The 21,327-nt window shown below is 38.0% G+C and overlaps 1 protein-coding gene across 2 annotated transcripts in view; it reads left to right on the top strand.

The window, feature by feature from the left end:
* Positions 1 to 21,327, top strand: part of LRMDA (leucine rich melanocyte differentiation associated) — a 1,126,784-nt gene that overhangs the window by 725,019 nt on the left and 380,438 nt on the right. The window lies entirely within an intron of this gene.

The following is a 21,327-nucleotide window of genomic DNA, read 5'->3' on the forward strand; positions in this document are numbered from 1 at the left end:
TGAAAGAGGAACATATGTTCCTTGGATCGATTTCCTCTCAGGCTTTTTGACTGTCTGTACTTAACCTTAGAAAGAGGCATATTTTAAGAGACACGTTTTCTGGTATAAGTGCACACTGCAGTCCCACTTTCAATTATACCTATAATGTACTTTCAGGTTTCCCTCGCTTTATGTGGGTTCTGTATGTGCAAATTTGCTCTTATGTGATGACCCTTTTTGTACCAAAAATTCATTGTATGCGAGGTAAATTCACTCTTATTCAATCAGTGTGGTGGAAGCCTGCAGTCAACTGCTTTATGCGGTTCATTGTGGGAGTGACGTGCCCCAAAATATAGTCTCATGTGTGGATCTGTGCTCCTCGCTCGTTGTCTGCGACACATGTTTCTGTAGTTGCCATCCCCATTATGATAATGTCCCTTGCTTGTGTGTACTGTCTGCTATTGGTGAGTACCAAAATTGTCGTGTAAAAGTGGTAGAAATGGGTCTGGGGGTCAGTACAGTTGAGGTCTTGGAACATATCCCTATTTGTTACATTATAAAATTGGTTCCCTTTATGTGATTTGATTTATGCACCATTTTCCAGGAACACATGTACAGCATAAAGTGAGGGAAACCTGTAGTTTGAATAAGGGCAGCTTTTAATTAATATGGCAAAGCTTAAAAATATTATGAGGTATTAATATTTAAGTAAAGTTTGAAATTTCCTGTTCTGTGTTTCTATTTTGCTGATATTCAAATTAATGTAAACACATTTACTTAATGCTATCTTTTAAATTATTTTTTAACTGAGATTTGAAGTTGAAGTGAAGAATGTAGCCTTTGATGGCCATGTTCCTAATGTTGACTATCGCAACTTGTTTCTTTTTTTGTTTTTGCACTCTCCTAACTTCCCACACATTCTAATGAGTACCAAATACATACCTACTGGATGTTGGAATTCTTCTTGCCATCTTTGTAGAGTTAATTTTTTTATACAAGTCAGAACAGGAAAGAGATACCAGGCATGTTTCACCTATGAGTAATGTCAGAAGATTTGATTCAGTCAAGGTCCATGAGAGTCAAAATGTGGGGTTTTTTGTTTTTTTTTGTTTTTTAGGTTAGTGTCAATGTTTCATTGGTTCAAGAGGTAAATATTGACTAAGGGGTGACATGATTTGGGATACTTTTGGAAAACAGAATGCTTTGCATTTTTTAGGCAGGTGGTGATGTGGAAATTGTCTTCCTTTTATATAATCCCCTTTTGATGGAATGGACAATTAATGTATTTTGGTGTGTCAGTGAAGGAATGTTTGATACTAGGGGTGAGTAATGGCTCTGGCTACTTATTTCTGACATTAACCATCGTAAACATAAAAACATTCTTACTTGTCATATGCTTGTTCTCAGTCAGACTGGAGTAATTCCAGGTTTGTTACAATAATTAATGGAAATGTAACATATGCAGATCATAAGTTTAGTGAGAGAGAGAATATTATCTTGACCATATGAGGAATGTTTGATAAGCTTGGCAAGCATTTTGGTTACACCATGTTTGAACAGTCACTAGATTGAATATGATTTCATTCGGATTTGGATCAGGTTAGTCACTTGGCATACTCACTTAATGTTGTAAAATCTAAATTAAATTATATGAGACTAGGAGAGTTATGGGTTCACCATATTTGACAATGTAATGTTGTTGGGGTGGGGGGTTGTTTTATTTTTAAGAACATCAAGTTATCGTGGGCTAAAGAATTTAAATGCTAGGGGCCTATGTCTAAAACAAAAACAAGCTCCCACCCCCCCCCCCCAAAAAAAAACAAAACAACAAAACCAACCCCAAAAACATGCAAAACAGATTATTTATAAAGGCCCGACTTAGTCAAAAATCCAAATAGTATGTAAGTAACTGAGGTTGGTTTCAGCCCCCTTCTTGGACTCCCATCAGACTACTATGTTGCATCTAAATCCATTTGCCCTCTTGTTCTGGAATCAGTCCAAGCACTGCCCTGGTTTGGGATATCTAGGCAGGCTATTGGAATATCTTGGCAAACCCTGGGTCTTCTCCAGTGTTTCTTCCTAAGAGCTAGAACCTAGTCCCCAATCCCCCTGAGCCTTATGATGATTACTCAGAGTCCCCATGCCAGAATTTATCACTGAAGCGAGGCATTTTTAGTCTGTCATTTAATTGTTCAGTAGCATATGAAAGATGCATGTAAACATATGCATGTAATTTGCATGAAGTTCCTTAAGGTGTTATTACACTTTACGATGTAGCAAAAAAAAAGAAAGAAAACAAAATACTTATGTAGACAAAAATAATTAATTATGTGCATATGTCCCTTCCTCAGTTACCTCACCACTCTGGAACACTTTTGGGGCTACAGTCAGGTCAGCTATCTCTGGACAAGCCAGGAATGATACAAATGTACTTAAAGAGCTCCAACTTTAACATTGCTTCATCTGGGGTTAAAGTTGGAGCAATTTTTTTACATTTGTATTGCCCTTGGCTTGTCCAAATGTAGTTTTTGGAATGTGGAAGCTGCTGTGTTGTGGAAGCTCTCCTTTTCCAATGGCTCCAAATGTAGCTGTGTTCATAGTCCCCAGGAGACTTCTCCCAGTTAAATATACCCTCCTGAAATTTCTAGTTCCTTAGTTTTGCTTTTGATAATTCTCTGCTGCTCCAAACTAAAACCTGAACAAACTCATTTGCTTAGACTTCAGGTAGTCCGTTGTCCCAATTTGTTTCAAACTAAAATGATCCTTAGGCCACATCCAGACAAGTGCAGATGTGTAATATGTGGTGCTGCATACAATTGGTATTTGTTTTTGTTTTTTTAAACAACGGCTAAAACTCTGGAAATGTTGCTATGGACGTTTCCTACAGTGAGCACAAATGGCACCGCTATAGAATCAGGAATGTTTAGAATAGAACTTAAAATGTTAAATGACCAACCAAGCACCTCACATGCAGGCATTCCCCACACTGCTACCTCATAGCATGGAGGTTTTATTTGAGCCTGGGAGATCCCAGGCTCAAATTAAAAAAAAAAAAAAAAGCCGCTGCTACTTGTCTCCAGGGAAACAAACATCAGCACTTGTGTGGATGCGGCCCTAATGTTTAACATCATACTGTTGTTCTGACCTCAGTGGGGATGTGGTAGAGACATTATGCACAGAGAGAGAGATGCACATTGAAAGAAGAGCATTCAGCACACAGACATTTCATTGTAATGGCTTCATAATATCAACCAGAATTCATAAATTGCACATAAGTTTCCCCACTTGTTACAGTTAGCCACTTTTAAATAGAAAAAGAACTTTGCCTTCAGCTTGGAAAAATTTTGAGGCATGTGTTGTGATTGACTTAAGGCTTTAGGTGGAAGCAACACAAAATTTTGTAATTTTGAGTTAGTACAGCTCTGAGATTTGGGGGATTTTTTGGACTGTTTAACCTAAGTTGAATATTGGTGCGTGTGAGAGCCAAAGCGGAATGTAACCAGAAAATAATAATAATAGGAAATGCCAGATCTCTCAGGACAAAAAGAGTATCTTGTCAGAAACTATTTTAGTAATAATCCTAGTTTTAATATTGACTGTTGACTATCAGATGAGTCATATAATGTTTTTCTGGTCTTTCTCATTGGGATGATCATACTTATTCTGACTTGTAACACACATTGGTCTACAGAGAAGAATACCAGATTAGATATTTTATGCTTTTTATTATTATTATTATTTTGTGAATGCAAAATATTTTTTATTTTCAGTTTTGAAAGTTCCAAGCAACGGCTTGAACTATTTTTATGATTTTCTGGATAGCATTAGGAATTGGTAGCAAGAAGTGAAACCCCTTTTTTTTTCCAGCTGGTGCACACCTTTCCTATTGCTGTTATTCTGTAAGCACCTTTTCATTGTTATTAGCATCTATTTTGCAACAATAACTTCTTCTTTGTTATTGTTTCTCATCCCCGCAACCCATAATCAGGTGTTAGGCTCAGAATCACTGGAAGCTTTCTGTGATATTTATTTATATTTCTCGATAGCCTCCAAAAGACGCTGCATCCAGCTTTCCTAAAACTTGTTTTCAGCACATCTACAGTACCTTCATTCTTGTTGTAAAGGTGTGATAGAAAATTTGGGATCTCCACATAAACAGCCTGGACATTAGAAGATTCAGTACACAGTAACTGAAAGAAGCAGTGTGCTCAGAGATCAAATATCATGCCTCTAACGTTCATCAGATGAAAAAAATAAGTTGGGTGCTCGTGAAAGGGAAGGACTGATAGTATAGACCAGAACCACACAGTCAGCAGACAGTTATGTCAGTTCACAGCAATCTTTAACCTACATATCCCTTACTAGTCACTTTCTTACAAACATTAGAGGCCATATATCTTGTTTTATTTTTTAAGCTAGCATGTGAATGAAAGCTATGAGATACCCCAGCCTCCTTTTAGCTTCACTGACTCAAAGAACTAAACATGGCTGAATGAGACTGTTGTCCAACTGCCAGTTTCACAGTGGGATAGGTCATGTAAACCCAGATTAATCTCCTTGATTGACATGAGATGCAAAAATCCAAGTGGGTCATTTAAACATTTTAAGTTCCATTCTAAACAGTCCTGATTCCATAGTGGTGTAATTTGTGCTCGTTGTAGGAAAGGTCTATGGCAACATTTCCAGAGTTTTAGCCGTTGTCTTTTTTTTTTTTTATCCAAAATTTCCCAAGTAAAGACCCAAGAGCTTGCAATTTTAATTTTTTTAATGGATTAGGAATGATAATTAGAATATTCATTTTTTTCTTAAAAAAGGGAGAAGTCCCGTAATATTGGTAATGCATAAGCATAGAAAATGGGGACGCTATCTTCAAATTCTCCTCAGACTTTTGCATTAATAGGAAAAACTGCTCATGAGGTGCTCAGATCATACATATGTAGAGTAGAAAATAAATAAAAATTTGACATGACACCCAAAAAAATTAAAATGTGTCCTAAAGCAGGAAAAGACAACATTTGACATACTGATGTTTCAAAATTAACAATTGCAAGTAAAGGGTTAGGATTCTCAGGAGATTTTTTGTGTTTGTTTGACCAATGGGCAGATATTGGATGCTAGAACTATTCTTCACCACAGACAAAACATTTGGGTCTGTCAGAATGTGTCCCACTACTAAGTAAAGCTTGGAACTGGAAATTTTCATTAATCAATCAGATATTTTTTTCTTATTTCAAATCCTTTTAGTATTGTCCAAAAACAGAACAAGACAAATCATTATCACCCCCAAACTTAATGTAACTTGGCATTTGTTCAATGCTTTGCATAGAGGAAGGCTTTTCCGTAAGCCCTATAGCATGAGATATGATTATATTTAACATGTATAACTGCAAATGGTACTATTGGTCATAAAATTATCCTACCCTTTTCTAGGGTCCAGCTACAGTATTTGACTCTGACTTGATGTGATGATGAATATGGACAGATGAGAGAGAGCAGCTTTGGAAGTTGTTTTGGCATCAGTGATAAATAAATAGATGTTTTCAAGCCAAAATATACTGTACAGGCCAAAATATACATATACCCATAGACTTCATTAGCTGAAATAACTCATTAGCATCTATGTTTCCATCATAAATAGTATTTTATATATGTGGCTCTCCACAGTTAAGCCTTCAGAAGAAATAACTACAAAAAGACAATATCCAGAAACTACTCAAAATCTAGGCCAGCATAAAAAATAATTTAATAAAGCAATGCCATATATAAGACATTATAGTGATATCTGAAAGAATATTTTAATAGGATAAATATGGCCTATATCCAGTGATCCTCACCATGTTAAAAATTGGAGTTTACCAGGAGTAATTACTACTGCTTTTGGTATATATGCGTATAAATGTTGGAGTGCCTGCAGTGTTTACTTTGTCGAGAGCTCGTGGATTTTCTCTTTAAATTTTTTCTTCCAATTCTTTAAAACATGGAAGTGAGAAGGTGGTGAGGTGGGGCACAGGAAAGCCAGCAGATGTTGCTGGGCCTGCAAGTCTCTACCGGAGCTCCAGCCAGGGAGCAGAGGGGCGGTCCAGATGCTGGGGGTGTCTGGTTTAGTTTAAAGCAGTAAAGGGTCAGGGACAGACACTGTAGAAACTGGTTTGACCCAAATCAGTTAAGTCTCATACTACATTCAACCAGATTTATCTCAAACCGGTTTCAGCCATTTTCCAACTGGTTTATGTGCACTGAGCTTCTATTCTGTTACAGGCTTAAACCAGTTTCTGATCACTTAAACCGGTTTATGTGTAATATCTGTCCCTAGCCTTAGGGAGTCAAAGTCTGGTTTCCTGAAGTCCAGGGTCCATACTCTGCTGCCCTCCTTTCTTCCTTTAGTCATTATCCTGAACTCGATCATCTCGTGGTCACTCCTGCCCAAATTATCATCCACTTGTACATCCCCCACAAATTCTTTCCTGTTTGTGAGCAGCAAGTCAAGAAGAGCATGGCCCCTAGTTTGTTTCTCCAACACTTGCACCAGGAAGTTGTCATCAACACACTCCAAAAGCTTCCTGGATTTCCTGTGCACTGCTGTTTTGCCCTCTCAGCAGACGTCAGGGTGATTGAAGTTCCTCATGAGAACCAGGGCCTATGACTGGGGAATTCCACTGATTGTCTGAAGAAAGCCTCGTCCACCTCATCCTCCTGGTCTGGTGGTTTATAGTACACAACCACTATGACATCACCCTTATTACTCTCCCCTCTGACCTTATCTCAGAGACTTTCAACAGGCCTATTTCCTGTTTCATACTGGAGCTCTGAGCAATTATACATTTCTTTTTACATACAGCACAACTCCTCCTCCTCTTCTCCCCTGCCTGTCTTTCCTAACAATTTGTACTGATCCATGACAGTGCTCCAGTCATACAAGCTATCCTACCAAGTCTCTGTTAGTTCAGTCACATTATAGTTCCTTGACTGTGCAAGGAGTTCCAGTTCCTCCTGCTTGTTTCCCAGGCTCCATTCATTTGTGTACAGACCCCTGAGGTAACTAGCCAATTGCCCTACTTTCTCGGGAAGAATGAGGAGGCCTCCCCTGTTGCCCTTTCCTGTTTGTGCTTTCTCTAGCTCTCCTGCTTCCCCACTCACCTCAGGGATTTGTTCTCCATCCCCTGGCAAACCTAGTTTAAAGCCCATCCCTTACTAGGTTAGCAAACCTGTCTGCAAAGATGCTCTTTCTTCTCTTTGCCAGGTCCCATCTCTGCCTAGCAATCCTTCTTCTTGGAACAATATCCCATGGTCAAAAAATCCAAATCCCTGCTTGCGACACTGCCTGCACAGCCATGCATTAATCTTCAGGATGCATATGCTCCTGCTTAGGGCCCTTACCCTTGACTGAAAAGATCAAGAAGAACACCACCTGTGTCCTTGTTCTCTTCACCTTTGTACTCAGAGCCCTGTTGTTACTCTTGATCTGGTCAGGGTCACCCCTGGCAGTATCATTGGTGCTCTCATGGATGAGCAGCATGGAGTACTAGTCAGAAGGTTGGACGAGTCTCGGTAATCCTTCCATAACATCTCAGATCCGGGCTCCAGGCAGGCACCAGACCTCCTGGGACAACCCAGGCCAGATCTCTCTGTCCCTCACAGAAGGGAGTCTCCAACCATCACCAGTTGTTGCTTCCTCTTCATGGCAATTAAATCCATGAAGTAATTGGCAAACAAATCCAGGAGGTAATTGTTGGACCATAATAGAGGAAGGAGAGAACTTAAATCTTTGTACGGAGCTTAGAGCTATTTTCCTTCAGAGGGCAGGGGAAAAGGATTCAGAAGTGGTTTGAATCCTACGGGTTAGGTTAGCAGTGCTCAGTCTCTGGCCTGCAGAGATGTCCAGTCCATGAGGCTCCCCATGGGTCCAAAAATTTGGTGGCAGGGGAGCAGTGGCAGCTTAATTACCATGGCTTCTACAGGTGCAGCAATTAATGCAGCCATTACTCTCCCACCACCAAATTTTTGGACTCATGGGTAGTCTCACAGGCCAGATGACACCGTTGTGTGCCAGATAATGCCAACAAGCGAGGTTGAGATGCAGCCACGTTCAGCATGCAGGGTCAGTCCACAGCCAAATCTGGCGCACGTGAACAGATCTGTCTGCCAGATCATACCCATGGACCAGCCCTGTGCACCAGCCCCGCTAGTGGATCCTGCCCACAAACTGACCCTGCCTAGAGAAGTTTGGATATTACTGGGGGCTAGATGGATTTTTTTTTAATCATCAGGTCATTTTCTCACCCACTGAACCTAAAGCAGATACCTTGCTGTATTTCTATAAGTGGGACAACGAACACTCTGTAATAATAAAGTGGTGGGGCTACAAGTTTAAAATCAATTCCTGTATCTTATTTCTTGCTCACAGTGGGTATTTGAATTAATATAAAAGATGAAGCTAGATGCACATTTACACAAGTCTAAGTACAGAATTGTCCAAAGGAAACTATCTTTGGTTGATATAACATGTGCTCAATAAGATACCAGAAGATCTTTTTCCTATAAAAGCTAAATTTTACATTTAATATTTAACTTTCTGGACTGTTGAGTTTGTTACACTCTTATCCATGATCCTCTATATGGCATAAAGGAGGAATTGCTTCAGTCTGCTTTAGTTTCAAGTTCCTTGGGTTTTTTCCCCACTGGTTCACATTGTATTTATACCATTGTTTAAAGATACTGGAGGTGTTCATAGCTTTTTATATGAGGTGGGGGGAATCCCAAAAGAACAACAACAAAATATTATCCACTTTCTTCCTTTGAATATTTGGAAATTGGGAAATATATTTAAAAAATGACATGCAAGGGAATTTTTTTGTACATTCATTGGTTCTTTACAGTGCATGTGTTTCAGTCCAATGTTTTCTCTTGTGTCTTTTTATCACACTGGTTTTCAATAGGACTGGAAAAAATGGTACTGTATACAATTACAATACAAATACAATCAAATCAAATCACTCTGATCCCAAAACAGACTTTTAGAAGCTTAGAGACATTTGAGGGAGAAGCAGCATGCTTGTACTATTTCATTTGGAACCAAAATTAGGAAGTCCTATAATTCTCTTCCAGAGAGGTTGGTCTTCTGAGATGGATAGTCAGAACCTCCAGCTTCTAGAGATTTTGATAAGCATCTGAACATTTCAAGAATTACTCAAACAGTTCTACCCCAGGTTTTCCCATCATTAGTTTTTATGACTCAGTAAACTGTAGTTTATCAGGTAAATCCTGTAAACAGTTAAATATAGGAGCTGGGGTCTTGTCATTCACTGAAATCAAATACCAGCATGTTTGTTGAGATTTGAGATGATGCAGATGCACTGGTTTGCTTAGACTTGAGTCACACTATAATGTCATACATCAGGGATTTTGTTTAACTTGGCAATAGAATCTAACAAGAATCTGTTAAAAATGTACACAACTTTTTAGGGTCCATTGTGTTCCCAACTCCTTTTAATAAAGAACATAGGTATTGAAAAGAGCTTAGTTCTCTCTGACTGCAGAAGCATAACAACTTCCAGATGGGGCAACTTGTCAAGGTAGGTCACATATTGAGCCATGGACAAATAACCATGTAGCATATGGATATATCCTCCAGTCACTAACCATCTGCAAAATAATTTAAAACAGGATTTTTTATCATATTTTGGAAGCATTGTCTTGCAAACTTAATGTTTCAGGAGGCCCAGGAGGGGCACAGAAGGAGGAGATGCAATTGTTTATACAGTAATTTTGTTCACACCATAAAAATAAAATTGGAGTTGCACTAGTTTTCCCTTCACAATGATTTTAGGGATGTTTATGTTCCACATGCCTTTTAAAGGTTGTTGAGGCAGTGCAAGTTTTCTGGATAAAACATATGTACAGAAATGTTACAGGTTTATGTACAGCAAGTAGGATAGAATATTTAATCCTCTAAAATGCTTGCCAACCACGATAAACTTTCCGGGTCTCATTCAGGAAAAAAGAAATGGATTGTGTACCAAGTTTGAAGTTCATGATGAGCAGAGTTTGGCATGGAAAAATACACTCTTCCTTCAGTAAATAAGGTTGATTTCTGCCATTCATCCAGTGTTTGGGCAATTAATAGGCATTTTCATTTCCCCACTATTCACAGTTTACTTCTGTTTGAATGAATGAGTCTAACACAAAGAAAGGGGTGAGGTAGTTGAATGAATATCATTAGGCAAATTATCAGTTTATGTAAATCAGTTTTTCTCCACTGTAGTTAAGTGGTGAGCTATGTTGACTTATGCTAGCTGATGTTATCTGACTTTAGTTTAACTAAAAAGAGTGCATATTTGCCTAATTGTTTTTCATAATTGATTTGATTTGTAAAACTGTATTTTCTTATGCTGAAATAGACCTGTTTACAGTAGGCTCTAATATGAAAGGTAGAGGTCAAGAATGCTCTCAGATTGAACATGAGGTGGAACAGCTGATTTAGAAAAGAACTGACTGAGGACAACCCTAGATTAGTAGTAAAACCTATTCTCTGGCCTGAGCTTAGTAATCACTCATATATTGGTAAGGATATAAATGAAGAAAGGTAGAGTTGGCTTTGGGACCTTTGACATTAGCTCAACTTGAACCCTTGTTGTCAGAGGAAAGGGTTGCCAGATGGAATAAACAAAATGCCTTTCTCATGGATGATGAAATGTGTTGGAAGTGGCAGTTAGATTAAAGCTTTCACATCAAAATGAATGCAGAAAAAGCTCTTTTCAGGGCTGAAGAGGAGATTCAACTTGTCAGCAGCCAGCCTGAATCTGGCAAACAACATAATGCACTTAGGGCCAGAGAACTTTAATTAGAGTTCTCTTCAGGCTAAAGAAAAATTCTCTCATAGTCCTCATCCACGATGATAACGCACTGATTGGCTTCTGTTGTGCCAACAAATATTGATATTAAGTTTGACAGGAGTTGGTGTATGTGCATGCTGCGCAATCAAACCCTATATCGTTATCTGAGCAAAGACTTCAGTCTTGTAGGGTGCCATGGGTAATGTGGGCGATACAGTGCAGCAATGGCTCAAAGAGGATTACAGGATTGTTTCTCTTGCTATGTTCTATTATGAAAGAACCTTCAAGTAACACATTCTTTTGTATTCCCTCTCTCCTTTACAATGAAAGTACAATGTCTAATTATTAGTTAAGAATATTTTTTGTTACGAAGTGAGCTGGACTTGGCAAGGTTTGGAGATAGATCAGGACTATTATTATTATCTATTAGTTTCAGTGTCTAAAGAGTTTTTTAAAAGATAACTTCACAACATGCTCTTGTGTCCTGAAAATTTAATTAGAAATAGATGTCAACCAAAGATATATTGTAAAATGAGGCACATTTATTTTGAATTGCATTAGATTTATATCAAGTATATTTTAAAAACAGTATTTTTTTATTCTTAGATGGATTTAGCCTTGGATGAAATTATTCAGTAAAGTTTTTTCCTCAGATTGTAAAGCAAGGTAATAGCACAGGATTTTTCTTTCTCCTTTGTTCCTTCAATTTTTCTCTTGGGCTAGGGACAGAAATTACACATAAACCAGTGATTAGAAGCTGGTTCAAATCTGTAACACAACAGAAGTTTAGTGCATATAACCTACTTTCAAAATGGTTGAAACTGTTTTAAGATGACCTGGATGGATGTGGTATCCAACTCAACTGATTTAGGTTAAATCTGTTTATTGAACTTCTATCCCAGATCCCCTCCAGATTCAAGCTGTTTGCTCTTGCAGAGCACCACCAGCTTCTGGCCTGGGCCACTGGAGGTATGTGACTGCATTTTCAGGATCAAAAGTGAATGTCTGTCCACTTGTTTATTGGTTCAATCTGTGCAGTTTAGATTAACCTGCAAAGACTGAGTTGGTTCAGCCTTGGGCTTTTTGACTGTTTGTACTTAGCCTTCACGCATATGCTTATATGTACAGATAGCCACAACTAAGATTAAATATTCATTCATTTATGACGTCTCTCTAATATAGCATATGAACCTAAACTCATGACAGTAAGGGACACATGAGGTTACATGGGTTAGTTTTTATGCCCTCCATATGCCCCCAAAGTAGAATTTCTGGTGGGCAGGCTTTCTTAAGAAGTATCAAGTAATTTGCTACTGTTGCCAGAGGCAATATATATTACACTTGACTGACCAATGATTTGATTCTGTATGGCAAATCCTTTCTTCTGTAGTTAGGCAAGTTGCAGTGTTGCTGTCAGACAATGCAAGCTTACTCAATTGGTAGATTAATTAAGTTAAAAACACACCTGTGAACACCTTTGTTACTCCATTCTTGGGTTATTTAAGGTAGCCGATGCTCCTGAAAGTCCATTCATTTGATTTGCAATGGGCACCAAAGATATTTTTTTTTAACTGAAATTGGGACCCCAATAAACTCTGCCACCTTAGTTCTTATACTGAAGATGTGCAAGTATGCCAAATGAGGAAAACAGTCTTAGTGCTGAAAATTATGAAACAGTTGTGTGTTTTAACAATTGCCTCTTGAGTTCCTTACAAATCTGAACTACATTTTTTTTCTGCCAGTGAGAGTGATGTGAAAAGCAGCCTAGACAAAAATAAATAAGGCTTTCTTGTATTATTGTAATTGTGGTTTCATAGGTGTCATAGACATTAAGGCTGGAAAGGATCTCGTAAGATCATCGGGTCCAGCCCCCTGCCCAAAGGGCAGGCAGTCAGCAGGGGTCATATGATCCCAGCAAGATAGGCATCCAAGTATTTCTTAAAGGAATCCAGAGTAGGTGTCTGCACCACCTCTGGCCCTGGGGAATCGGACAGTAAAGAAGTGGTATGTTTGTTTAATATATTTAAAATACTTTGGACATGTAAATCACACATAAGCATTATTTGTCATTGTTCTTGTAATTGTTTTTATAAATAGATCATTTCATTTAAAGCTATCAAGAAGTGTTTAGATCATGTTATTTTAAGCCTCTGTAGTTTCCTCTTTTAAAATATTGAATGATCCCTTTGCACTCTTTTTTCCCAGTCTCTTCTCTCCATGTATTCTTATTATAGTCTTGATATGAAGTAGCACATGTAAAAGCAGCTTAAATATGTTTTCTTCTATCCTGATTCGTTTCCTCTTCTGTCAGTTGTTAAGGACTCAACCAGTCTTTGCAGAGCTGGAGACATGATGGGGTATTGCCATTGCCCTACAACCTTCCTCTGCTGCCTCTGTACCAGATGAGTGTTTTCCAGGTTTGAACTCTCTCTTGTGCCTTACCATGCCAGGTTTACAGCTTAGTTGCTGCTTTACATTTACTTCAGTGTCTGCCTCATAGTTGTCTCCCATGGCTTATATTTTCCTTTTTCCAGAAATTCAAAGCAGGGTGAGAGATGCAAGTGCTGCCACTGGCCCCTGTATCCAACTCACTTGAACTCCACTTCTCAGCCTGGTCTCAGACTAAGGCATATGCATTCAAGCTGAACTGAAACAGCCTGGTTCTGAAAATTGCTACCATATGGTAACTACTTGATGGCTTATATGACAACAATTGATGGACCATGGACCTGATCCAAATTCTTTTGAAGTCAGTTTGGAGTCATTCACTACATTAAGACCCTTAGGATCTGTCTATACTGCTCTTTAGGGTCAACTGGGAGGGTTGGCCTTAAGCAGCCAAAGCCATATGTTGCCCTCCTTCTCCAATTTTACTTTGCCTTGCTGCAACTGCACACCAGACACAGGAAAAACTAGTAATGAGCATATTGCTACCAAGAAGGGCTCAAGCAGAGACCTAACAAGAATTAGTCTAGCCCACTTCTTCTCGCTGCAGTATAGAAAGAGCAGAAGTCGTATGTCTTGTATTTGCAACCTTAGGCTTTGCAATATGTGTTGGACATATGGAGTAACAAAGTGGAGGAGATGAAAAATATTTTTTATTCTTTGTGCTCAGCATAGCTTCTGGAAATGTGTCTGTTTCCTGAGTGTACATTCATGGGCTTTTTATGTGGAAGGTTAGCAGGTTTGGTTTAGAGGGTTGGGCCTAAATCAGCACTTCTTAAGGATATACATGCAACCTTTCTCTTATACTTAGTTGGCAGTTTTCCAACATATAGTTAACTTCCTTTTCCATCCCAGGCTGTTGCCCTCACATTTTGGAACGTTAAGTAGATAGCTCAAAAAGTGAGAGAGAGTCACTGTGCCTAATGTACCATGTGATTTCCCTGGAACTTGAAATTTCCCTATTACTAAACTTTCCAAGCATTTCACTTTCCCCAAAATGAAACCTAGGAGAATAGGTAAGTCTTTTATTATGGCCTGAAAATGAACATATTTGTAGTCTTTGAATCCAGAAGAATTTAAAGTTTAGGATCCTCAATGGAGAACATTCTATCTAAATCTCTTACCTGTTTTGAATTGCTGGGATGCTAGCTGTACCATTTTGACTGGTGAAGGTCAAAATCAGGACCTTAAATTGTATCCAGAGATTTTCTTAGTATCCAGTGCTAGTAACCACAAATGAAATATGCTTAACCAGAACAAGGCCTAAATCTGAAACAGCCTAAATTTCCAATTTTTTTTTTGTGGTTATATGATGAAAAGTATATTGCAGTCATCCAGTGAAATGATAACAATGACATGGAGTTCTTACAGTAAGGTCTGCAAATGAAAAGAAAAGGTTTAATTCTCCAAGGCTATGCCTTATAACTAGGGCTGTCAATTAATCACAGTTAACATGCACAATTAATGCCTTAATTTCTTTTTGCGTTAATTGCTGCTGGTGCTGGGGGAAAAGTGGCTGGGGAGCAGACTCAGCAGCTGGATGCAGGTAAGTGTATGGGGCTGCAGAGGTTGGAGGGTGAGGTCCTGGGGACTATGTAGTGTTTGTGTACATGTATGTACATCCAAATATATTTATAATAATTTGGGATTCTATTATTTTTTAACTGCACAATTAAAATTTTGATTAGTTTTGTTTAATCTTGTGATTAATTGTGATCAGTTATTTTAATTGTTCAACAACCCTACTATAACCTTTCACTCCTAAATTTCTCATTTCATTCTTTTTGAGTTCTGAGTTTGGAATGTTTAAAAGGCTTCAGAAAGATGTGTTTAAATGGAGTAAAATATGATAATTTCCAAAGGGAAAAAACATATTTATATGTGTTATCCTTATATCTAATGTAGATTGGTTGGAACCTGATTCACATGACAGATAATTTCATCACAACCATTGCCTTTGAAAGTAAGCTTCAGTAAAGCATACAGCCAAGTTTCCCAGGAGTCATTGGGTGGTCTATTGGAGCACCTCCAGAAACCTAGGAGAAGTTCTTTTTTTTTATAAGCTAAGCTAAGTTGATTTCAAGAACGTGAACCTGTTCCACGCAAGGTAGGGAAAAATGCAAGAGGGAGCTGAAGAAACCAAATGCAGTTTAAAAAAAACCCAACAACTTCTAAATTAAAAAGAATGTTAAATACAGATCAGCTGCTCAAACCATGACAGCAGATTTAATTCCTTCCTCCTTTTACCTGATGGGGATGCGCCTGCAGGGTTCGCATCAATTACCTGCCGACATGTGGAAAATGATTGATGAGCTGCCTCAGGCACTGGAGTATACTTTGTCAACCACTCATAATTTATACATCTTATCTCTGCCAGAACAAAAGACAGGACAGCAAGCACACTGAAAGAAAAAAAAAATAAAAAGAGGCTGTTTGGGTTCCAGCATGTAGCGTGAGGTGATAACACTGATGGCTATCTATTCGCTCCTTCATCAGGCATCTCCTGTCAGCTTCTGTGGTGGCTGCTTGGGTTCATCAAGCTATTTGGCCATTCCCTGCTGGAAAGACGCTGACATAGAAAACATGGAGCAGTCTAAAGTTACATTTTAATTACACTACTATCTACAAGAGTCTCTAGAGCACTGATGTTTGCTCTGACCTTTTGTTTTAATCAGCACTCTCAAGGCATGCTGTTAACTGCCACTGACAGAGATTGATAATTTATACAGTGGGGTCCTCTTAAAAAACCTTTCATTAGGAGCATTACTGAAATAAGATACTTTTGCTTAGCATCTACCCCTCACTTGGAAATATATAAATACTGGGGACAGGTGAGGCTGTTCCAGTAACATAGGAACCACACTTGAACCTTCACCTCAACCTGGAACCAAACCCAAAGTAATCTTTTTAAGATGGGGGTAGGGAGGAGGGGAGGTATTTTTATATTCCCCATGTTCCTGAGTCTATTTCAACAACACTCATTTTGTACTTGGCAGAAGCTCATAAATAAATATTATGTTAAATATCTGACTATGATACTACATCCTGGCCTGAATTTTCAGAAGTAAGAGGTGATTTGAGGTTTCTTAGCATTTGGGTGGCCAGTTTAATTGGGAGTGATTTCCAAAATGAGGAGCACCTGTTCCCTGTCAAGCCCCTTTTAAGGTGTATCAAACTGGTCATCCAAAAATCACAAGTCACTTTGAAGAATACTAGTCTCCAACTTAATTATGATCAGGTTCTTATTCTACTAAGATATGTGCCTCCTCTGTATACCTTTGAAGCTATGTTTGTTTGGGTATTGGAGCAAAATACCAGAGTTGCCTTGTTTGTTTGTTTGTTTGTTTATTGCATTGTGCAATTAAAGCAATGCAAGGTTCTGAGTTATTCTGAAGCCACATGGTGCTAGTGATGGTTCAACAAATGGTTAAGGAAAGTAATTCTGTACAACTCAAAATCTCTATACTCTGCACAGTAGAGTGTAACATATTCTAAGATAGTACAGCAGTAAGATCGTTTTATATATTAATTTCCTTGCCCATAATCTTTTCTTCAAAAAGGTGCCCAGAGTTTGTATTTTCCAGATTTCTGAGAAAAAATCTTTCAATATTATCATGACATGTTGTTTACTTTTTGGTTGGAGATAGAGACATGTTAGTCTAAAGTCAGGTAAGTGCAGATCTACCCTGCCTTCTACCTCTTGGTCTAACATTGCATTTCACCATGCTTGAATGTCATATGCTTGTAATGCAGTGTTGGTATATCCTATGCATTAATTTTCAGAAAAATAGAACTCCTTTACTCTGCCTGTCCTTTGCTCAGCTTGTGAGACTCTTAAATTTGCTTTTAAAGAAAGATACCTGAATATGAAGGCATTATTTTAATGATGGAGAGCTTCAATTTACGGACCATTAGAAAATCATTCTTTTTTGTTTCGCTGTATCTTTCTTACAATGAACTATTGCCCTGGCAGTCAGCCATGCATTTTACAAAGTCTGATGGCAGTTTAGAGAGGAGACAGCATCTTCCCATGAGTAGGACAGTAAACTGAAACTCACGGGACAGGGTTGTATTTCTGGCTGTACCACTACCAAGTGTGTGACCTTGACAAATAGCTTTCCCTTGTGCCTACACCCACCTTTTTCTGTCTTGTTTATTTAAACTGTGTATTGCTGAAGGTCCATCCATACATATTTTAAAATGCAAGTGACCTTGGTACCCACATCTTCCTTGAAGCTTGTAGGCACACCATTTTAAGGCTCCTGGCAGACATGCAATTAAAAGCATGATGGGATCTAACTCATGATCCTCACAATCCTCACAGTCATACTTCCTACCATGCCACACTTGCAGGATAGGAGGTGGAATTAAACATCAGATCCCCTCATGCCTTACTGCCAGTGCAAGAGGATTCTGATCTGGCCTGCTCCTGCACTGGCAAGTAGCAAGCTCCCGTGGTTAGGAGACCCTTCAGCTTATCTAAGCTGGTGTGCCCCTGTGGCTGTAAACCCAGATGAGCGGACAGGTCCCCCTCACCTCTCCCGCAACTCCCTCCCACTGTAGTTAGAGGCACCAGCTAGCCACATACTCAATTAATGACATGATAGGAACCAGTCACAAAGTCATTACATGTATTGGCTGCATGAAGAGAAAAACAAACAAACCCTACTTTACTGGAACAATAAGCCCATTAGTTGGACCCAGCTCCACAGCATCTGTAGATATTAGGTGCTTCAGCAGGGCCTTTTGGCACTTTTATGTAAAGCTGATCTAAGCAGAGTCAGGTCCTACTAACATGCTACCTTTTTGGCATGTGCTGGGATCGGTGCAGGAGCATGTCGATTTTAAAGTAAAGTGTGTTTAGTTTGGTTTTCATGTCTGCAAACAACCATTATGTGTAATAATGTAACATAATATGTTATTACGTAGCATAATAAGTTATTACACATAGTACACATTTTGTGTAATAACATTGTGACTTATTTGTTTTTTGATTATGCCATTAATTATAATTAATGTGTGGATGGGTAGCTACTTAAGACATAATAAACTGGTTAAGTGTAACACGTGCCAGGGGCCTAAGAGAAAAAAAAAGATACCTTTGGGATATTGGAATCTGCTCTACTGCTGCTAAATGTGGCAAAATCACTAGTGTCCAATCATAAATAAAAGTGGACCAGCTTTGTGAAAGTTTCCTCCAATCCTCTAATGGGAACAGCTCAATTTAATTTCTAATTTAGGGCAGTGTTCTTTCACCCTTATTCATGTGCATTGCTCTGTAGGCAGCCTGGTTAACTGCAAAGTGAGGTACCTTTGCAGATCAATAAAGGTGTCAGAATGACGCGTATAATCACATCTACATTTAAATTTAGTAAATATTCTAATCTATACAGGCTTATATGATTCTATTATTGAGGTGTGTGTTGCAGCACAGATGGTATTTTCTTCCACTCCTCCATTGTAGTCTGCCAGTCCCTGATTACACAGGTCTGAAATGGACTTAAAATATGAAGTAAGGGCAGTATTTTCTTTAAAGTGTTGCTTTCCTTCATAATGCTGAACTGCTTTTTTTGTTGTTGTTTTGTTTGACAGGCTGCTTGTAGATAGAACAGTTTTCCATAAGGAATTGAAATCATACATCAAATGTATTGTTTTATATGTAAGCCACTTGAGAACAATGAAAGCAGTTGCTGGAACCCAAATACCATTACAAATAGATTTATTGTAGTATGTTTTCTCCCACCTTTTTCTAGAAGTTATTACTTTAATCTTAAGAATTTATGTAAGTAGGCTTGTAGCTTTTATATGCTTTATGCATTCACTTTTGAGACTTTTTAGCTATTTAGTGGCACGGTGTTTAAAACAAGTGTTATCAAAGAAATAATTTCAGCTTTACATCATTTTTTTATATTTGCCTCTGAATGCTACATATAAAATAGCCAGATGGTAATATAAAAGAGTTATGGCAAATGTCATGGAAACTTATCTTCACAGTGCCCTTTAGCTTGGTATGTTCATTTCAACCTACAAACATCAACAAGGGATAAAGATGTAATATCCCTTTGTTACAAAATTATAGAAAATTTCAATGTCTTCAAACTTTAAATGTTTCCAAGAAAGAGCATGTTAGAAATATGAGCAATTAAAGTCATTCTAGTGGTGCATTTGTAAAAAGACCATAAAATGCTTTAAACTCCTCTCTCCTCCCCAACAAGAACAAAGCTGTTTTGAAATGAAAATAATCCCCAAACTATATTTCTTACAAACTACATCTGATGCTCCCAAGAGAATATAGCTTTATTTTCTGTCATTTTAATATTGCACCTAAATCAGATCTCAAAGGGAAAAAGTTATTTACATATTGTTCACCTAGAACTTAATATATTCAATAAGCATCAAAATGGAATAACATATTTTCATTTAGACAATCTCCTTAACATTTCAGTCATCATCCTGGTGTCTCCCTAATTACTGTACTAAATTTTGAAGACAAAAATTGCCAATCTTGTTCTATCTTACTGTGAAAATAGATATGAAATTAACTACATTGATGGGCGAAGAACTGTTGATTACCCAACTCTTTTGAAACCATTCTGGTGCCCTAACTAAAAATATTTCACCTATTTCCAATTCTAATAGCCATCAGTGATTTAGATTTTGTGTTGTTACTGTTGTTAGTTTATTATAGATTAAACTAATAGAGGTGAGCCTGCACTTTCCATAGTACATATATTAAAAAAAATCTAGTACTGATCAAGCTGACAGTGTGAAATAAATCATCCTTGTTGCTGATGAGTGTTCAGCTGCTATCCTTACAAGCTGAAGCTAAGGTAAGTGGTAGATACTGAAGCCATGCTTAAGTCATCATTAAGAGGCACAGACTTGTTAAACCCAGCTGAGTTGGTGCCTAGGGAGGCGGCTCTATCCTTTCAGTTATGGTAGACTTGTAGAGATTGACGTGAAGAAATTAGAGAAGTAAATATCTAGGTGAAAAAATAACAGTAATGATCAAATGAAGACAAAAACCATGAAAACAAATTAGAGAGGCTAAAAGAACTGAAATTGTAACAGTATTGAGCTAGACTGGTAATCAAAATGTTGTGATTGAGCAGTGAGCAATTTTCTTCTGTCTAGGGCAGTCCTTACCTTCCATGTGAGAGTGGTGCAGAATTAATTGTTGTATTTCAAAAATGCATTTCTTAAGGAAAAGAGAGAAGAAGCCATTTCACTTTATGGACATTATTGTCATGTACTACCATTTGAATTAATTGAAATTATGTCAGCAACATCTCAGGTTTGTTTTAAAGAGGCTTGCACTTTTAAACCCCATGGTTTTGGGACTAGAAAACCTTTTACAAATGGAGATGCCCATTAGTTTGAACACCCACCATGCAACTTATGAAGTACCTTTGTGTATTGCATACTGATTCTTGGTCAGTTGCTGATATCTTCAGGCTAAATTCTAAGAAGCAAATGATGCCAATACATTATTTGAATTAATTTTATGTGTCTGTAGAAAACCCCTGATTTATTTAATAAATACACCAAAATGTTATCCTACTCTGATTGTAAAAATATGGTAGGGAGTTCATAACATCTGTGTTTCATGGTTGCCACTTCCTCAAGTTTTTCATCAAGAGTTTGCTGCAGTGCTAACTGAAACTTTTTTTTAAACTAAGTTCCTTTTTTTCTTAATTTAAAAAGTTTGTATTGAAGAGGCATGAGATCTGCTTAAGCTACTGTGGCAGCCTAAACAAATCAAATTCTGAAATCCTTCAGTGCAGTAGGACTAGAGGAAAGCATGGTGTGGCCTTCCTTGCTTGGATTCTACAAATGAAGGACAATTTCCTTTCCTTTGGTTTTATTTTTTTCCCCTTTTATCAACTCACACTTTCTCTAATATTTCTTCTTTTCTTTCTACCATGTTTCTACTTTTCCTTTCCCCCATATCTCCTTTCTCTCATCTTTAGGCCACACTTCCCCTGGTTCTTGCCCAATTCCCTCTTAATATTTACACCAACCTCCCCTGCCAAATAGGATGATCATTTTTCCCTCAAAGGAGGTAGGAATT

The sequence above is a fragment of the Alligator sinensis genome, unplaced genomic scaffold (assembly GCF_000455745.1).
Source record: "Alligator sinensis unplaced genomic scaffold, ASM45574v1 scaffold109_1, whole genome shotgun sequence".
In the NCBI taxonomy this organism is placed as follows: domain Eukaryota; kingdom Metazoa; phylum Chordata; order Crocodylia; family Alligatoridae; genus Alligator; species Alligator sinensis.